The sequence below is a fragment of the Antechinus flavipes genome, chromosome 2, assembly GCF_016432865.1.
Source record: "Antechinus flavipes isolate AdamAnt ecotype Samford, QLD, Australia chromosome 2, AdamAnt_v2, whole genome shotgun sequence".
In the NCBI taxonomy this organism is placed as follows: domain Eukaryota; kingdom Metazoa; phylum Chordata; class Mammalia; order Dasyuromorphia; family Dasyuridae; genus Antechinus; species Antechinus flavipes.
In genome coordinates this window covers 238036291-238051583 of record NC_067399.1, presented here as the reverse complement: position 1 = coordinate 238051583, position 15293 = coordinate 238036291, and positions in this window count along the sequence as shown.

Here is a 15293-nt window from a genome sequence, read left to right as displayed (position 1 = left end):
TTAATATGTGATTCCATGAAAAAGGACTAGAAAATTTCTTAGTGATCATTTTATTTAATTTTTTAATTTTACAAGCTGGCCAACAGCGGACCTGAATCTGAAACTTCTGTCTTAAAGAAGTACAGAAAAGTTAAAGCCAAACTATTTAGTAAGTTCAGGAGCCAAAAAAAAAGTTTGACTCCAAATTTTGCTCTCCTTTTTCTCCTTGGCAAAAAGCAAATACTTAACCAACTAGACTACAAGATGTGGGTCAGTAAACTTAGGGAGTGTGATGAGATTCTTTGTTATATAAATTATCTCATATGAGGCTCACAACAATTCTGTGAGAGAAATCATAAGGATTTTTTTAAATCCCCATTTTACAGGTGGAGAAATTGAAGATTGGAAAGGCAATAGCAAGTAAGAGACAGGAATGTGAGTTGAACCCAATTCTCCCTAATGCCAAGCCTAGCGCTCTAGCCAACACAACAAATTACTTATTTTTAAATAGTTCTCTGGCTCCCCAAGGCAAAGACTTATTTTAGGTTATGATGAGTTTCTCATGAAGTCCTAGATCTGGAAATGAATGAAAAAGAACTCACTATAACCTTGAGGTATTAATATTTTTGGGCAGCCAGTGCACTGTAATTGTTAACTGTGACATCCCATTAAATCCAAGGCCTTTTGTTTTTATCCACTAGGGGGAGCTTAAGGCTTGGAATAAATTACTTTCTCATGTTTTTTAAGAACCAGTTAGGCCCAGAGTACCTAAATGTCCAAAAGTTTCATGCAGTTCTGCTTTATGTATGTGCCCGCCAATAGCTTCCTTAGAAACAGACTTCTCTTTTTATCCTGTTGACCAGAACATTTTGCTGGACTCAGTTTAGAAGAAAAAAAGATGAATATTTATTTGATCTCAAACATTTGCATTTTTGAATAATTGGCAATGAGGAAACCATTCCTCTGCTTTTCAGGCTAATAGGATTTAGAAACTAAATGTTCCAGCAGTTCAAACTACTTGAGCTGTTTTGGTTATGAAACTTTCGGTGATACATCAAACCTTGTGGTGTTTTCTGGGCAGAGTTATAGGGTGGATTTGCCCACCTCGAAATAGAACTGTAGTCTCTTCCCAACTTTTCAGAAGTTAAAGCACAGTAACAGAATTCATTCAAGAGTTCCTAATTTCCTACTTTAAAAGAGTTACATAATAGTCCTCTTTCGTGGCTCTTAAAACTGTCCATGAAGTGATGGTGACATGTATAATTAGGAGCTAGAAATAGCTGGGTTAAGCCCTGGGAAGGAGAGAAGATTTTCTGATATCTTCCTCCTTGTACCCCTCCCATCTTCCTGTCTTTCTTTTCACCCAAATATTGCATAATGTTAGAAATGTCAAAGATTTCCATGGGGTTTAATTTCATTCTTCATGTGGCTGTGGTCTTGTAAGCACCGCAGGGGCTGGCGGATTTTTGGAGGCTCACGCATCCCGAGATAAATTTACAGTTGTAGCTCTACCAAAAGAAATGCCAATTCCAGGCTATTCTTCCCCATTGGGTTTGAATTCTCCACACCACCACATTTTGAAAAAGGGCTCACCTTCTGGCAGGGACGCAATTAAAGTTAAGCTGTCCTTAGCTTTCCAACACATTCTGTAAGAAATATGTCAAGGTTTTATTCTTAAAATGAGACACCCCCAATCCTCTGCTCCAAAAAAGTTTGGGGAGAACTTAGTTATGTGGGCAAAGGTGTTGGTCTCACCACATATGGTCATATTCGCCAGAGCTCAAGCTACAATTTCTGTCTGCTTGTTTTAATAACATGGACTTATTTTTATAGTTCCCCAGCCTCCATTTTCTAATAAATTTAAAGTGAAGCACTCTTTCCCCTTCAATTCCAGATAGGCCAGAAATAGTGGTTTTAGTGGACAGCTTTACTTTACAAGACAGATTGTAAAGTTCAGAAGGAAGAAAAAGGGTAGGGGGAGGGGAATATGTCTTCAGCCATAAGTTCCAGTCTATCTAAAATGTGTAGGATTAGGTAGAGCATGGTGCTAGGAAGGGTGGGATCACCTGGTTGAACTGCATCGTCCAGTTAGCTCTGCTCCTTTCCAAATGGCTACTTTAACCATGCTCAGCTATTTTTTTGCTTGCATGCTATTGGTCATAATAAGGTACAGTGGATAGAACATCAGGCTGTGGAATTAGAGGAGCTGGATTCATATCCTATCTTTGTGTAACAATGGGCGAGTCACAATTCCCTGAGCCTCAGAGGAAGATGAGCTAGACAGTCCCTTCTAGTTCTAGACCTATATTCATATATTTATAAAGGATGATTCTTGGTCTATTGACAATAAGTAAATGATGTCCTTTTTGAAGGATAATTTTTTAAATATTGTAATTGTTGTTTGTCCATTCCTTGAATGAAAGAAAAAATTACCTTGTTATGAGATAGTTTCTTCTCTTTTTCTTTCATCAGATAATATTTTGGCTTCTCTGTTCAGCATTGTCCAGGGCACTATTGCTCTGCTGAATGTTTTATTTATAAGAGCTGGAAAGGGAGTATAGCATAAACCAGTAATATCAAATCAAGAGATGAGGGGGAGTGAGGGAGTGCAGAGCAAATAGGTAGAGAAAAGCAGAGCATCTCAAATTCTTAGAAGCTGCCACATTTTCAGAGCTTACTGACTTGTGTCAGATTTCCAAGCCCTTTAGCTCTTTGCAATCATGGGCTGAAGAAGGAAAACTGTGTTCAAATTCCTCTCAAATGGAGAAATAATAACAAGAACAATCTGTGGAAAAGAATGTAGTTAGTACATTAAAGATGGGGGAATATTTATTCTCATTTGTCCTTTTATGTGAAACAGATTTTTTTTTTAATGTAGTTGGAGTAGCTAATGACATCCAGAGCTCTGTTTATTTGGGGTGAGGGGGACTGATGCAAGCGTGGTGGTGGAAAGGAAGGCCTCAGATTGGCCCACAACATTAATCAAGCCAAGGAAAAGAGGTGAATTGATTACTCTGGAAAATTACACAGGAATTCTTTCAAAGATTTGGCCAATAATTAGAGTGCAAGATGTTACTTTCTATGCACATAACTTTGCATAATTGTATTTAGTCAACCCATCATCAGAAGTAGCAAGGATCAGTCCAAAGAACTCCTGAAGTTGGACTGGGCTATGCAGATGTCATTTTTTTTCTGTGAAATAAATGTCGTAGTGCTCAGGAAAGATCTAGAAGTTACTCTCCTTTTATGACCCAGAAATATTGTGAGAATGGGAATGGGGTTATCATGGTAGGTGGAATATTTAGGCAATTTTGGAAGAAGAATGCATTATAAATCCAAAGGAGTCTTACTCTTCTCAGGGTTTAGAAACTGTCTTTAGGGAATATATTTTGTGACTTCTTTTAACCAACTTTATGGTTAACCAAACACTTTTTAGGGTTACAGCCCTAGTTCTGGAGTCAGGTCAATTCAAATCATACCCTTGAAACTAACTACTTGAGAAGCCTTTTGGCAAATAACTTAATTTTAAACTCCTTGAGCCTTGGTTTCTTCATTTGTAAAAAAAAAAAAAAAAAAAAAAAGAAGAAGGAATTGGATAACATGGCCTTTCCAGCTTTATTTTTTTTATTTTACTTTATTTTTTTATTTAATTTAATTTTTTTAAAATTTAATTTTTAATTTAACTTAATTTTGGTTTTTGGTTTTCTATTTTATTTATTTTTATTCAATTTTTAAAAAAGTTTCTTCCCAGTTTGAGATTTATAATTGTTGTTGTCCAATTGTTTCAGTCATTACCCACGCTTTATGACCTCATTTGGGGTTTTCTTGGCAAAGATACTGGAGTGGTTTGCCATTTTCTTCTCCAGGTCATTTTATAGATGAGGAAACTGAGACAACCAGATTTAAGTGACTTGCCTAGAGTCACATCGAATAAATGTCTAAAGCTAGATTTGAACTCAGGTTATTCTGTTTCCAGACCTGGTGTTCTATTTCTTGTGCCACCTAGCTGTTCTAGATTTATAATAGCTAGTATTATATAGCACTTTATGGTTTGCAAAGGCTTTTAGATTTCATTCATTTAGACATTCATTCATTCATGACAAGCCAATGAGGTGCTGTTATAGTCCCATTGTAGAGACAAAGAAATGGAGTTTGACAGGGGCCAGGTATTTCAGACTTTAAGAGCCTTTCAGCAATCTCTCCACTGCATTATTGTCACTTAATATTTGTATGACCTTAGAGAAGTTTCCTTTCTTCAGTTTTCTCACCTGTAAAATGATAAGGCTAGTCATAGATGGACAGACTTGGGCTTAGCCTCTGTGTATAGTATGACCATCCATCAGGGATCAGAGATGATAGGATCCTAGAATTAAAGTTGGAAGAGACCTCAGATACTACGAAGTCCATCACCTCATTTTGCAGATGGGGAAGCTGAGGCTCAAGGATCTCTACAAGAGAGTCCTTCATTTATCATCTTCCGGAATTAGCATGGAGGGACACAAAAGAACTGAATCTTAAAGATCATCTTGTCCAAGAATCCTCTCGCTAATATACTCTGCCAGCTTTCCATTAGCTTTTGCTTAAATAATTTTGGTGATGGAAAACTAACTCCCTACTTCCCAAGATGACTTCTGCCAGTTCTTCTACTTACCTCTCATTGTTAGAAAGTTTTCCCTTTTCTTTAGCTTAAATTTGCCTCTTTTTAGCTTTCTTACATTGCTCCTGGGACCATATAGAGCAAATCTATTCTTATTTCCATATGACAACCCTTCAAATACTTGAAGACAGGTATTAGGTACCTTCTAAGGAGGACTGTGCTGCCAAATGATTAACAACAGCAACAAAAAAAAAAGTATAAGCATTACACCCTTTTTAGGTTAATCTGTAGTATCACCACTTTCGCTATACTTTCTTAAGTTTAGACAACCTACAAAGTAATAAATCAAGCCCTGCTTTGTACAAAGTGTAAAAATTCACACCAAAAATTAAAAAAAACTGTCTTGGATACTGGCTTCAACACATCCCGGTTCTTAAGTTCTCTTTTCTTGAGGCTAAATATCTTCAGATTATTCAAGTAATCCTCAAATGACTGATCTAAAGTCTCTCCTTTATCCTGCCTGTCCAGGATAGTGTCCATTTGGACATTCTAATTTATCAAAATAATTCCTATCTCCAGTGTTTAACTAGGTGCCTGGCACATAAAGATAGCAAATCAACAATAAAACATATCCTCTATGCCAGGTGCCACATGGTAGATGCTGGAGTTACAAATTCTTGCCCTCATGAAGCTTAACAAATCTGTGTGTTTTTTTTTAATAATTTTATTTTTAACTTGTTGAATAAAACAAGTGTTTATATTTTATATTTATGGAATAAAACAAATGTTTCTTGAATTATTGAATGAAAGAACTGATGAAGCAGTAGCTAAGGGAACGGCAAGGGTCTCACAGCTCTGAAGATCAGAGACGTAATAAATGAATCATTCAACCAGCAGCTAATCCACTGAGGGAATGACATCCATCATTTCTAAGATGTGGCATTCCTTTGCATCCTGGGTCATGGGGAAATGCCAGAGAAAGTCCCAGAATAACAGCTCTGAGAATTGGCTCCATACTGTACAAAGGCTGCCCTCTTACCCTATTCTTGACATAGCAGTTCCCAGTGAATTGTCACATTCTGTATCAGAAGAAATTGCGACCGACCCCTTCTATCTAATGACAAGCAAAGCCCTTTTTGGAATTCTTCCTGGGGTAAAGGGCCTGAGCTATGAATCAGCAGTGGTGATGTCATCACTCAGAGTCGATTAGAGCCTGGCTCACTCTAGAAGCATTGGGGAATAGTAAAGGAGTTGAGTGTGGCCATGTGAGAACAGCTGCCCAATGCTGTCTGCAATCATGGACTTATAGGCTCCTGAGCTTCCTTTTGGGTTTCTGAGTTAGGTGAGATAAAGTCATTAAGACAGGTAACTTGTTAGGGAATTCAGGTTAAGTTGTAGCCCAAGGACTGTTATATCAGCAAAATATTAGAGTTCCAACCTTAGAGTTGGAAGAAGTCTCAGAAAACATTTGCTCTAACCCTTACCCAGTATAGTAATTCACTCTACAACACTCCAGACAAATCCACCATCTGTTTGGCAGTTAGATACTGTGCTAAGTATAGGGAATGATACACCAAGGACTCAGTGACATTATTATTAGGTCTTTGCCCCTAGAGAAATCAGAAACAAAACATAATATTTCTTTTTGTTCTTTATGTTCATTCCAAGGAACTGAAACCTAGAGAATACCCATCAGTTTGAGGAATGACTGAATAAATTATGGTATATAAATGTGATAGGGATACTATTGTAAGAAGTAATGAAGGAGCTAGCTTCAGAGAAACCTGGGAAGAGCAGTATGAACTGATTCAAAATGAAGAGAGAAGAACCAGGTAAACACTTTACATAATTATATAAACATTGTATTGGCAAGCAATTAGAAAGATGAGAACATTGATCAATACAATCACCAAAATGATTCCAGAAGACTGGTGACAAAACATTCCATCCATTGTCATATAGAAAGTAATAGATTTAGTATGCAGATTGAGATATAAATTTTTTGTACATGACTAATGTTGGAATTTAATAACAATGCACATTTATTATATAATAGCCTTTTATGTTCAAAATACATGCAAAAACAGTTCTCAACACTCACCCTTGCAAAACCTCATATTCCCAATTTTTCTCCTTCCCTTCTCCCTACCTTAGACAGCAAGTAGTCCAATATATGTTAAACATGTGCAATTCTTCTACACATATTTCCACAATTATGCTGCACAAGAAAAAATCAAATCAAAAAGGAAAAAAATGAAAAAGAAAACAAAATGGAAGCAAACAACAACAAAAGAGGTGAAAATATTATGATGTGATTCATATTCAGATGGGCTTTCTACCATTGGAATTATCCAGAATTATCTCACCATTGAAAAGAGCCAAGTTCATCAAAATTGATCATCACATAATCTTGTTGCTGTGTACAATGTTCTCTTAGTTCTACTCACTTCACTTAACATCAGTTCATGTAAGTCTCTCCAGGCCTTTCTGAAATCATCCTGCTGATTGTTTCTTTTAGAACAGTAATATTCCATAACATTCATATACTATAATTTATTTACTCATTCCCTTGATGAACATCTATTCAGTTTCCAGTTCCTTGCCACTACAACAAAGGGCTGCTATAAACATTTTTGCACACGTGGGTCCATTTCCCTTTTTTTATGATCTCTTTGGGATACAGTCCCAGTAGAAACACTGCTGGATCAAAGATTATGCACAGTTTAATAGCCCTTTGGGCAGAGTTACAAATTGCAATCCAGAATGGTTGGATAAGTTCACAACACCAACAATGTACATATTCATTACAAAGATTTTCTTTTCTTTTTCAAGAAAGAAAAGGGAAGATAAAATAGAAAGAAGGATTTTTTCTTAATTAAAAAAAAAGACTTTGTGTTTCACAGTTGTTAAAGATCAAGAAAAGCAAAGGAAAAGGAGAACAAAGGAGAAAGAAAAAAAAAAGAAGGAAAGAAAGAAGCCTTGTCCTTGAAATTCTTATATTCTATTAGGAAAGACAAGATAGCTACATACAAGTATATACAAGATAAATATAAATACAAAGTAATTTTGTGGGAGAGACCACTAACAGCTGGAGAGGATCAGGAAAGACATAGTGTAGAAGGTGATGTTTGAGTTGAAGTGTGAGGGAAATTAGGGAGGCAGAAATGAGGAGAAGTACAAGCATGGGGGACAGCCTATGAAAAGTCATAGAGAGATTAGATGATATGTCATGTGTAAGGAATAGGAAGAAGTCCAGTGGCTGGATTGTGGTGTTCTAATTATACCTGTAACTTTTTAAAAACTTTGATGTATTCTCCAGGTCTTTTTATATTTCTCTCAGGCTATTTCACTGAAAGAAAGAGGGTGGGGGAGCTAGAAGAAAGAGAAGATAAATTTTTGCTTATTAAAAAAAGTTGATTTTTTTTTCAATCATTAAAAACTTAACTCTTCTGAGAATAATGGGTTGAAATACATTTCACACTATTTTGTTGGCACAGGCAAAAAGTTGGATGGATAGGATTTAAGTTAATTGGCTGCTGTTGGATTATGAGATTAATACCACATAGGTATCATCTATCTGTGTCTGATGGACAATCAAGTATTAGCTCCACTGGGACCTCTATTAGAGGTGGGGGAGATGAGAGTAGCAAGAGTGCTTGATTTAGTATCCAAAGACTAGGGATTGAATCTTGATTCCCTTAATTTACCAGTTAGCTACACATGGCTATCTCCCTTCCTTAGAATTTGAGCTTCTGGTCAGGGATGAGTTGGGTTTTGCTGTTTTTTATATCCCTAGCTCTTAGCACAATTTTCTGGCATATAGTAGATGTTTAATAATTGTGTGCTGACCAACTTAGTGGCTGATGCGGGGCAAGTTAGTTTATTTCTCCCCATCTTAGAATTAGTTTCTTCATCTGAAAAATAGGCACAATGATACTTACAGTATCTAACTCACAGAATTGTTGTGAGGTATGCTCTAGAAATATGAGATTTTATTTTATTTTATTGCCTGAAGCACAAGACTAGCTGATGGGGAAGGGGAGGAGAGGGAAAAAGTGATGACTGAACACATATTGAATTTGTTAATGGAGCCACAAATGCATTGCAGAGCTGTCTTGCTTTGGCTCCAGGCAGAAACAAGTCCTTTGGAAGCTGAGAAGGAAAAGAGGCTCTGACTAGCACAAATCTAGGAGAGTTGGAGAAGCTGCTGAAGTCATTGCTGTTGACAAGAGACTAAAAGAGGCTTTTCCTAAGAATGAGGAGAATGAGGAGAATAATAGATTTTGATAGTAAGGTGGAAGACAGATATATAGGCAGACAGGCAGATGGATAGATAGGCAGACAAATAGATAGAATGAGCACTTATTAGTGCTCGCTATGTTCCAGGCACTCAGAGTTAGAGATAAGTGAGCAAAGAGAATTCAATTCAACAAAAAATTCAATTCAATGACTGCTAGTCTACTATGTTAGGAGTAGGAGGAGATGCAAAATTTATTTTAAATTTTTTCAAAAAATTCTTTAAAATTTTTTCTTTTGTAAAATTTAAATAAGATCCAGTTTTTTTTAATTATTAAAAGCTTATGATCTATTAGGTGAGGTAACTATGATAAACACAAATACAGAATCATCCTCATCATCATAAATTTTATAGGATACTTTGTAAAGTCCTTTATATAATCTCATAAAATGACCCTGTGAGGTGAGTTCTATTATTATTGCTATTTTGCAGATGAGACAACTCAGGATAAGAAAAGTTAATTGACTAGGTAATACCTGTAGTAAAGTATCTGAGGCAGGGTTCAAGCTCAGGTGTTGCGTTTTATTTGCCATTCTAGCCAGTGTGCCACCTAGTGGCCAAGCCATGTGTAACATGGCGCTGTGTAGGAATTGGAACCAGAAAAATCAACTTTGCTTCTGCCCTTTACTATATACCTGGGGGACCTTAGGCAAGTCATTTAATCTCACCATTCCTCAGTTTCCTGATCTGTAAAATAAGGGTGTGTGTGTGAAATAGATGACTTCAGAGGTCCTTTCCAGAGCTAAGGTTAAGCTCCTATGATCCTTTGGGTAAACACATCAAAGACGAACAAGCAAAGTATTTTGCGAGTTCCTTGTTATTGACTAGGGAAGAAAACTTTGATCAAACCAGGACCATAAACAGAGGACAGGAATTCAGTATTCTCTCTCTCTCTCTCTCCTCTCTCTCTCCTCTCTCTCTCTTTCTCTCTCTCTCTCTCTCTCTCTCTCTCTCTCTCTCTCTCTCTCTCTCTCTCCTCTCTCTCTCTCTCTCTCTCTCTCTCTCTCTCTCTCTCTCTCTCTTCTCTCTCTCTCTCTCTTTCTCTCTTTCTCTCTCTCTCTCTGTCTCTGTCTCTCTGTTTCTGTCTCTGTTCTGTTTGTTTCTCTCTCACTACTCTTTTTGTCTGTCTATCTGTATTTCTGTCTTTTTTTTCCAAATACATGCAAAGATAGTTTTCAACATTCACCTTTGCAAAATCTTGTGTTCCAAATTTTTCTCCTTCTCTACCCCTCTCCTGCTCCCTAAGACAGCAAGCAATCTAATATAGGTTAAACCTGTGCAATTCTTCTAAATATATTTTCACATGCATCATTCTGTGCAAGAAAAATCAGAACAAAAGAAAAAAAAGCACAAGGAAAAAAAAGCAAACCACCACCACCAACAAAATAAAAATACTGTCCTTTGATTCGCATTCAGTCTTCATACTTCTCTCTTTGGAGGGTTCTTTCCATCACAAGTCTATTGGAATTGCCTTAAATCATTTTATTATTGAAAAGAGCCAAGTCCATCACAGTTGATCATGACATAATCTTGTTGTTACTGAATACAATGTTCTCTTGATTTTATTCACTTCATTCAGCATTAGTTCCAGACTTTTCCAAAATCAGTCTATTCATCTTTTCTTATAGAACAATAATATTCCATTACATTCATATAGAATAATCTATTCAGCCATTCCTCAACTGATGGTCATCTACTCAATTTCCATTTTCTTGACACAAAAAGATCTATTATAAACAAGGAAGGTGTATTCTCAACAGGGATGACTTTCACCAATATAATCATTTGATTGGCAAGTGTCCCACTTTGTCCCCAGCTTTTCATGTGGTGACCTGGGGGTAGTCTCTTTTGTGAAACACAAAATCAGAAGGACTGAGTTCTACAGTTGCTACTGCCATTATTAGAGAGGCAGTATTGAGTAGTGGTTGGGGTACAAAACTCAAGTCAGAAAGATCTGAATTCAGATCTCACTGCATTACTTGTGAGCTGTTTAATTAACCCTGAACATTTTCCTTCAATCTTCCTGATCCAGTTTCTTTACCGATAAAATGAGTGAGTTGGATACTTCTAAGGTCCATTCTAGCTTTAAATCTGTGTTCTTGTAACACTGAGTAGGTAATGTGATCTTTGTGCTTCTTCTGCATAACAGAATAATATTGGTCCTGCACACCTCACAGGATAGTTATGATGGACAAGTGAAGTGATGTTTGTAAACCATCTTGTAAGCTACAGAATGAAACACATTATAGATCATTTTGGGGGTGTTTGGCTTTGAAAAGGTAAGATGATCACATGAACAAATTAGAGAACAAGGTAGTATATGATGCAGCCCTAATTGTATACAATAAGTACAAGATGAGCTTACTCATCCATTCATTTGCTTGTTCATTCTTGCATTCCATTCTCTTATGCACAATTATTTATTGAGCATCTGCTGTGTGAAAAAGACTACTATATGCTGTTGAGGGAGATAAACAATAATCACTATTTTATTACTGTTTGAAGTAACTTTTTAAAAGACTTTATAGTCTCTATCCTCAAGCAGTTTGTGGTCTAGCCCACTAGGAGAGAACAGAAAAGGAATTTTTAAAATGAATGTTTAAAAAAATTTTTTAAGTGTCAAGGTCTGTGCTAAGGTTTAGGACTTAAAATAGAAAAACAAATATGATTCTTGCCATCAAAGAGGTGATATTCTAATAATGTGGGGGAATCTTGTAACACAGAGGACTGGTGATCAAGGAAGAGGAGCTTTGCTTTATAGGAAGTTCAGGATGGACAGTGAGGACAGCAGGGAGAGGCTAGCACATTCCTTCTAGGATAAAAAGCAGCTGATTTGATCATAGTTTATGGTTCTGAGGACAGTTAGGAGGTGCGAGAGTGCATGAAGAGCTGGAACTGGTACTTACCTTCGTGAGTTCAAATCCAGCTTTAGGCATTTACTATCTGTGTGACCCTTGTCAAGTCACATAACCCTGTTTGCCCCAGTTCTTCATCTGTAAAGTGAGCTGGAGAAGGAAATGGCAAACCATTCCAGTATCTTTGCCAAGAAAACCCCAAATGGGATCATGAAGAACCTTGGAATAACCCAAGAACAGAATTATGATTCTAGAACTGGAGGAAAGTGGGGAAGAAGAAAGGGCATAATGGTGAACGGCAAGGTAACTAGGTTGTAAAGGAGGTGGAGAGAGAGGAAAGTGAAGAGAATCTTGGTTGGAACATTTCTGAAAGAGGGGATGGAAGAGGTAATCGTTAATCAAAATATCACAGAAGAGACATCACTGTAGGATGATCTAGAGCCTTCAGGAAGACTTTAGGAGGAATCGAACTTAAACAGAAAAATTGAAAATTGGGTGAGGATTGGATAGTTGGAGCAAAGTCCTACTTTCATTGAGACTGAATCAGATGACTCAGTGGATAGACCTCTGGGTCTGGAATCAGGAAGACTTGACTTAAGATTTGGCCTCACATCTTACTAGCTGTGTGATTCTGGGGAAGTCACTTAATCTCTGTCTACCTCAGTTTCCTCAAAAGGGGATAATAACAGCATTTATATCTCAGAGTTATTATGGGGATCCAATGAGATTAATATTTATAAAGTGCTTAGCACAGTGCCTAACATCTAGTAGGTGCTCTACAAATGTTACCTATCATGAATTTTTTTTTTTTCACGGCTGCACATGATATAGTAACCTGGATAGTCTCCACTATGGCAGCAGACCCTGGAATAATCACATTCGAGAACCTTAGAATCTATTCACTCTTAAATGTTCTAGTTTTCTCACTCTTTCCCCATATACTTGAATAGCTAGGCATCTTTTCTGTTTAATAGTTTGACTGTTGAATCAAACCTTCTGGATTTCATGGAACACCTCACTACCAAATGTATGGCATGAGAGTGAACTCTTTGTTTTAGGGTTATAGATGATAGTCACTTCTTTCCACTCAAAGACTTACTGATGTATCTGTAAAATGGATTCTCTCTGCTTAGAGTTTAAGACATACAGCAAATATCTTTGAAGAGATAGAGACATTAAGAAGAAGAGGTACTCAAGGAGTCAGACAATAAGTGAAATAAAGCAATGATCCAGTTCTTTCATTGTATGTTTTTAGTATTTGGGGATTGGCTTGGCATATTCCTCAGTAGAGGTTGAGATAGTTGCCCAGGCTAAAAAAGAGACATTTTAGCTCATAATTCTCTTGCCTATAATTCAAAACATATCTCTGAAAAAAGTTCATTTTTCTGTGTGATTAGAATGGGAAAAAAAATACTGTTTTTCATGAGAAATTCTGGAGGGTTCCACACAAGGCTAAAAAAAGGCATGTTGGAGTGGAAATACAATTAGATTAACATCCTGGGTCATCAGCCTTACATTGTTTTGTTATAGCAGAATTTTGTCACAATGAACACATGTATAGAGATCCTTTTCCTACTCTATAGAAACTGGGAATGAAATATAACTAGTATCTTTATTGGAAATTAGAGGGAGGGAGGGAGGAAGGGAAAAAAGGGAGAAAAAGAAGAAGGAAAGAAGGAAGGAAGGAAAGGGAAGGGAAAGAAGGAGGAAGGGAGGGAGGGAGAGAAAATGAGTAAGTAGGAAGAACAGAAAGAAGGAAAGAAGGGAAGGAGGGAATGAGGGTGGGAAGAAGAAAGGAAGAAAGAAAGAAAATATTTAGCAATTACTATGCACCAGACAATTCCAAACCTTATCTCATTTGATCCCAGAAACAGAAAGAATGAGACATCTTGAACACACATACACACTTTCCTTATTACTCCTTTGTCTCTGAAAAAAAGAATTGTTAGTTTGTTAGTTGGTATGTTTAATCTGATCTGACCATGGTAGTTAGTAGCCTATGGAGCTCTGACACTAAATACTCATTCCAACTTCAAATCATTTGGCCCAAGAAGCTTAAATGGCTGAAGCCAAAGAGTCATTGTCTATATGGATACCACTGAAAATGATCCTTTGTGGCTCTTGCTATCATGGAAGACATTCACCTCTCTGTTAATTCACCATCAGGGTGCTTTAATGACTCTGCCCCTGGAGCACTAGGCTCTGATAGGTGAGCTTTCACTTTATTTTCCCTGAAATCTGGTCTCTAGTTCACTTCCCTGTCACTAGCCCTGTCCAGGGATTTTCTTGACTGCTCATATTTATATCTCTACCTTTTAGTATGCCTGTAATAGAGAAAATGTCTAATATTTGCTTTAATTATCTTTATCTCTAGAATGGAAAAGACTTTAGAAATTATATTATATTGTTATATGCCCACATGTTACAGAAGAAGAAACTGAGTCTCAGAGATGTGACTTGGACAAAGTTAAACTAAGTAAAAAACTTATTTCAACTTCAAATCATTTGGCCCAAGAAGCTTAAGTGTCTGAAGCCAGTCATTATCTGTAGGGATACCATTGAGAATGATCCTTTGTTGCTCTTGCTATCATGAAAGACACTAATCTCTCTGTTAATTCACCATCAGAGTGCTTTAATGGCTCTATCTCTGGGAGCACGTGGGCTCTGATAGGTGAGCTTTCACCTTATTTTCCCTGAAACTTGATCCCTAGTTCACTTCCCTGCCACCAGCTGTGTCCAGGAATTTTCTTGACTGCTCATATTTATATTTTTACCTTTTAGTATGCTTGTAATAGACTCTAATATTCGTTTTAATTATCTTTAATTCTAGAATGGAAGAGACATTAGAGTTTATATTTTATAATGTTATATGCCCACATTTCACAGAAGAAGAAACTGAATCTCAGAGATGTGACTTGGACAAAGACAAACAAGTAATAATAACAGAGCTCACATTTATGTAATTCTTTAAAATCTACAAGAATGTTTAATATTCTTTTTTTTAAATTTGAAATTCACAATAACCATATGAGGAAGGTGCTAGTATTGTCCTGATTTTACAGATGAGGAATTGAGACTTCGGGAGGATGACATGGCCATCTGGAGAATCAGAGATTTAGAGCTGAGAGGGACTTCAGAGGAGCTTTTGACTAATGCCCACAATGATAGATGAGGCAACTGAAGTCCAGGGAAGTTAAGCCACATGCCAATGGTCACACAGCTGCTAAGTATTGGGATTTAAGCCCATGTCACTGAGGTAGTAACTGCAGATACTTGATCCCAGTTCATATACTTTTAAACCAATGCTATTTCTACTGTGTCATGCCATGTCTAATTTGTAACTGTGCCAAGTGGGTCAGTGGCCAGCCAGGCTTGAACTAGTAACTATCATGTAGTAAGACACCCAGTGAAACCGAGACTAAGGAAATATCAGGTGTTAACATCCAATAAATGAGGATCGAGCTTAAATTTTTTTTTTTTAAAGAGTCAATTCATCAGGTTTCAAGAAGTCCATCATAATACAGGTTAGTGTAGACTTAATATGGGGGTTTTATTATAGCAGTAG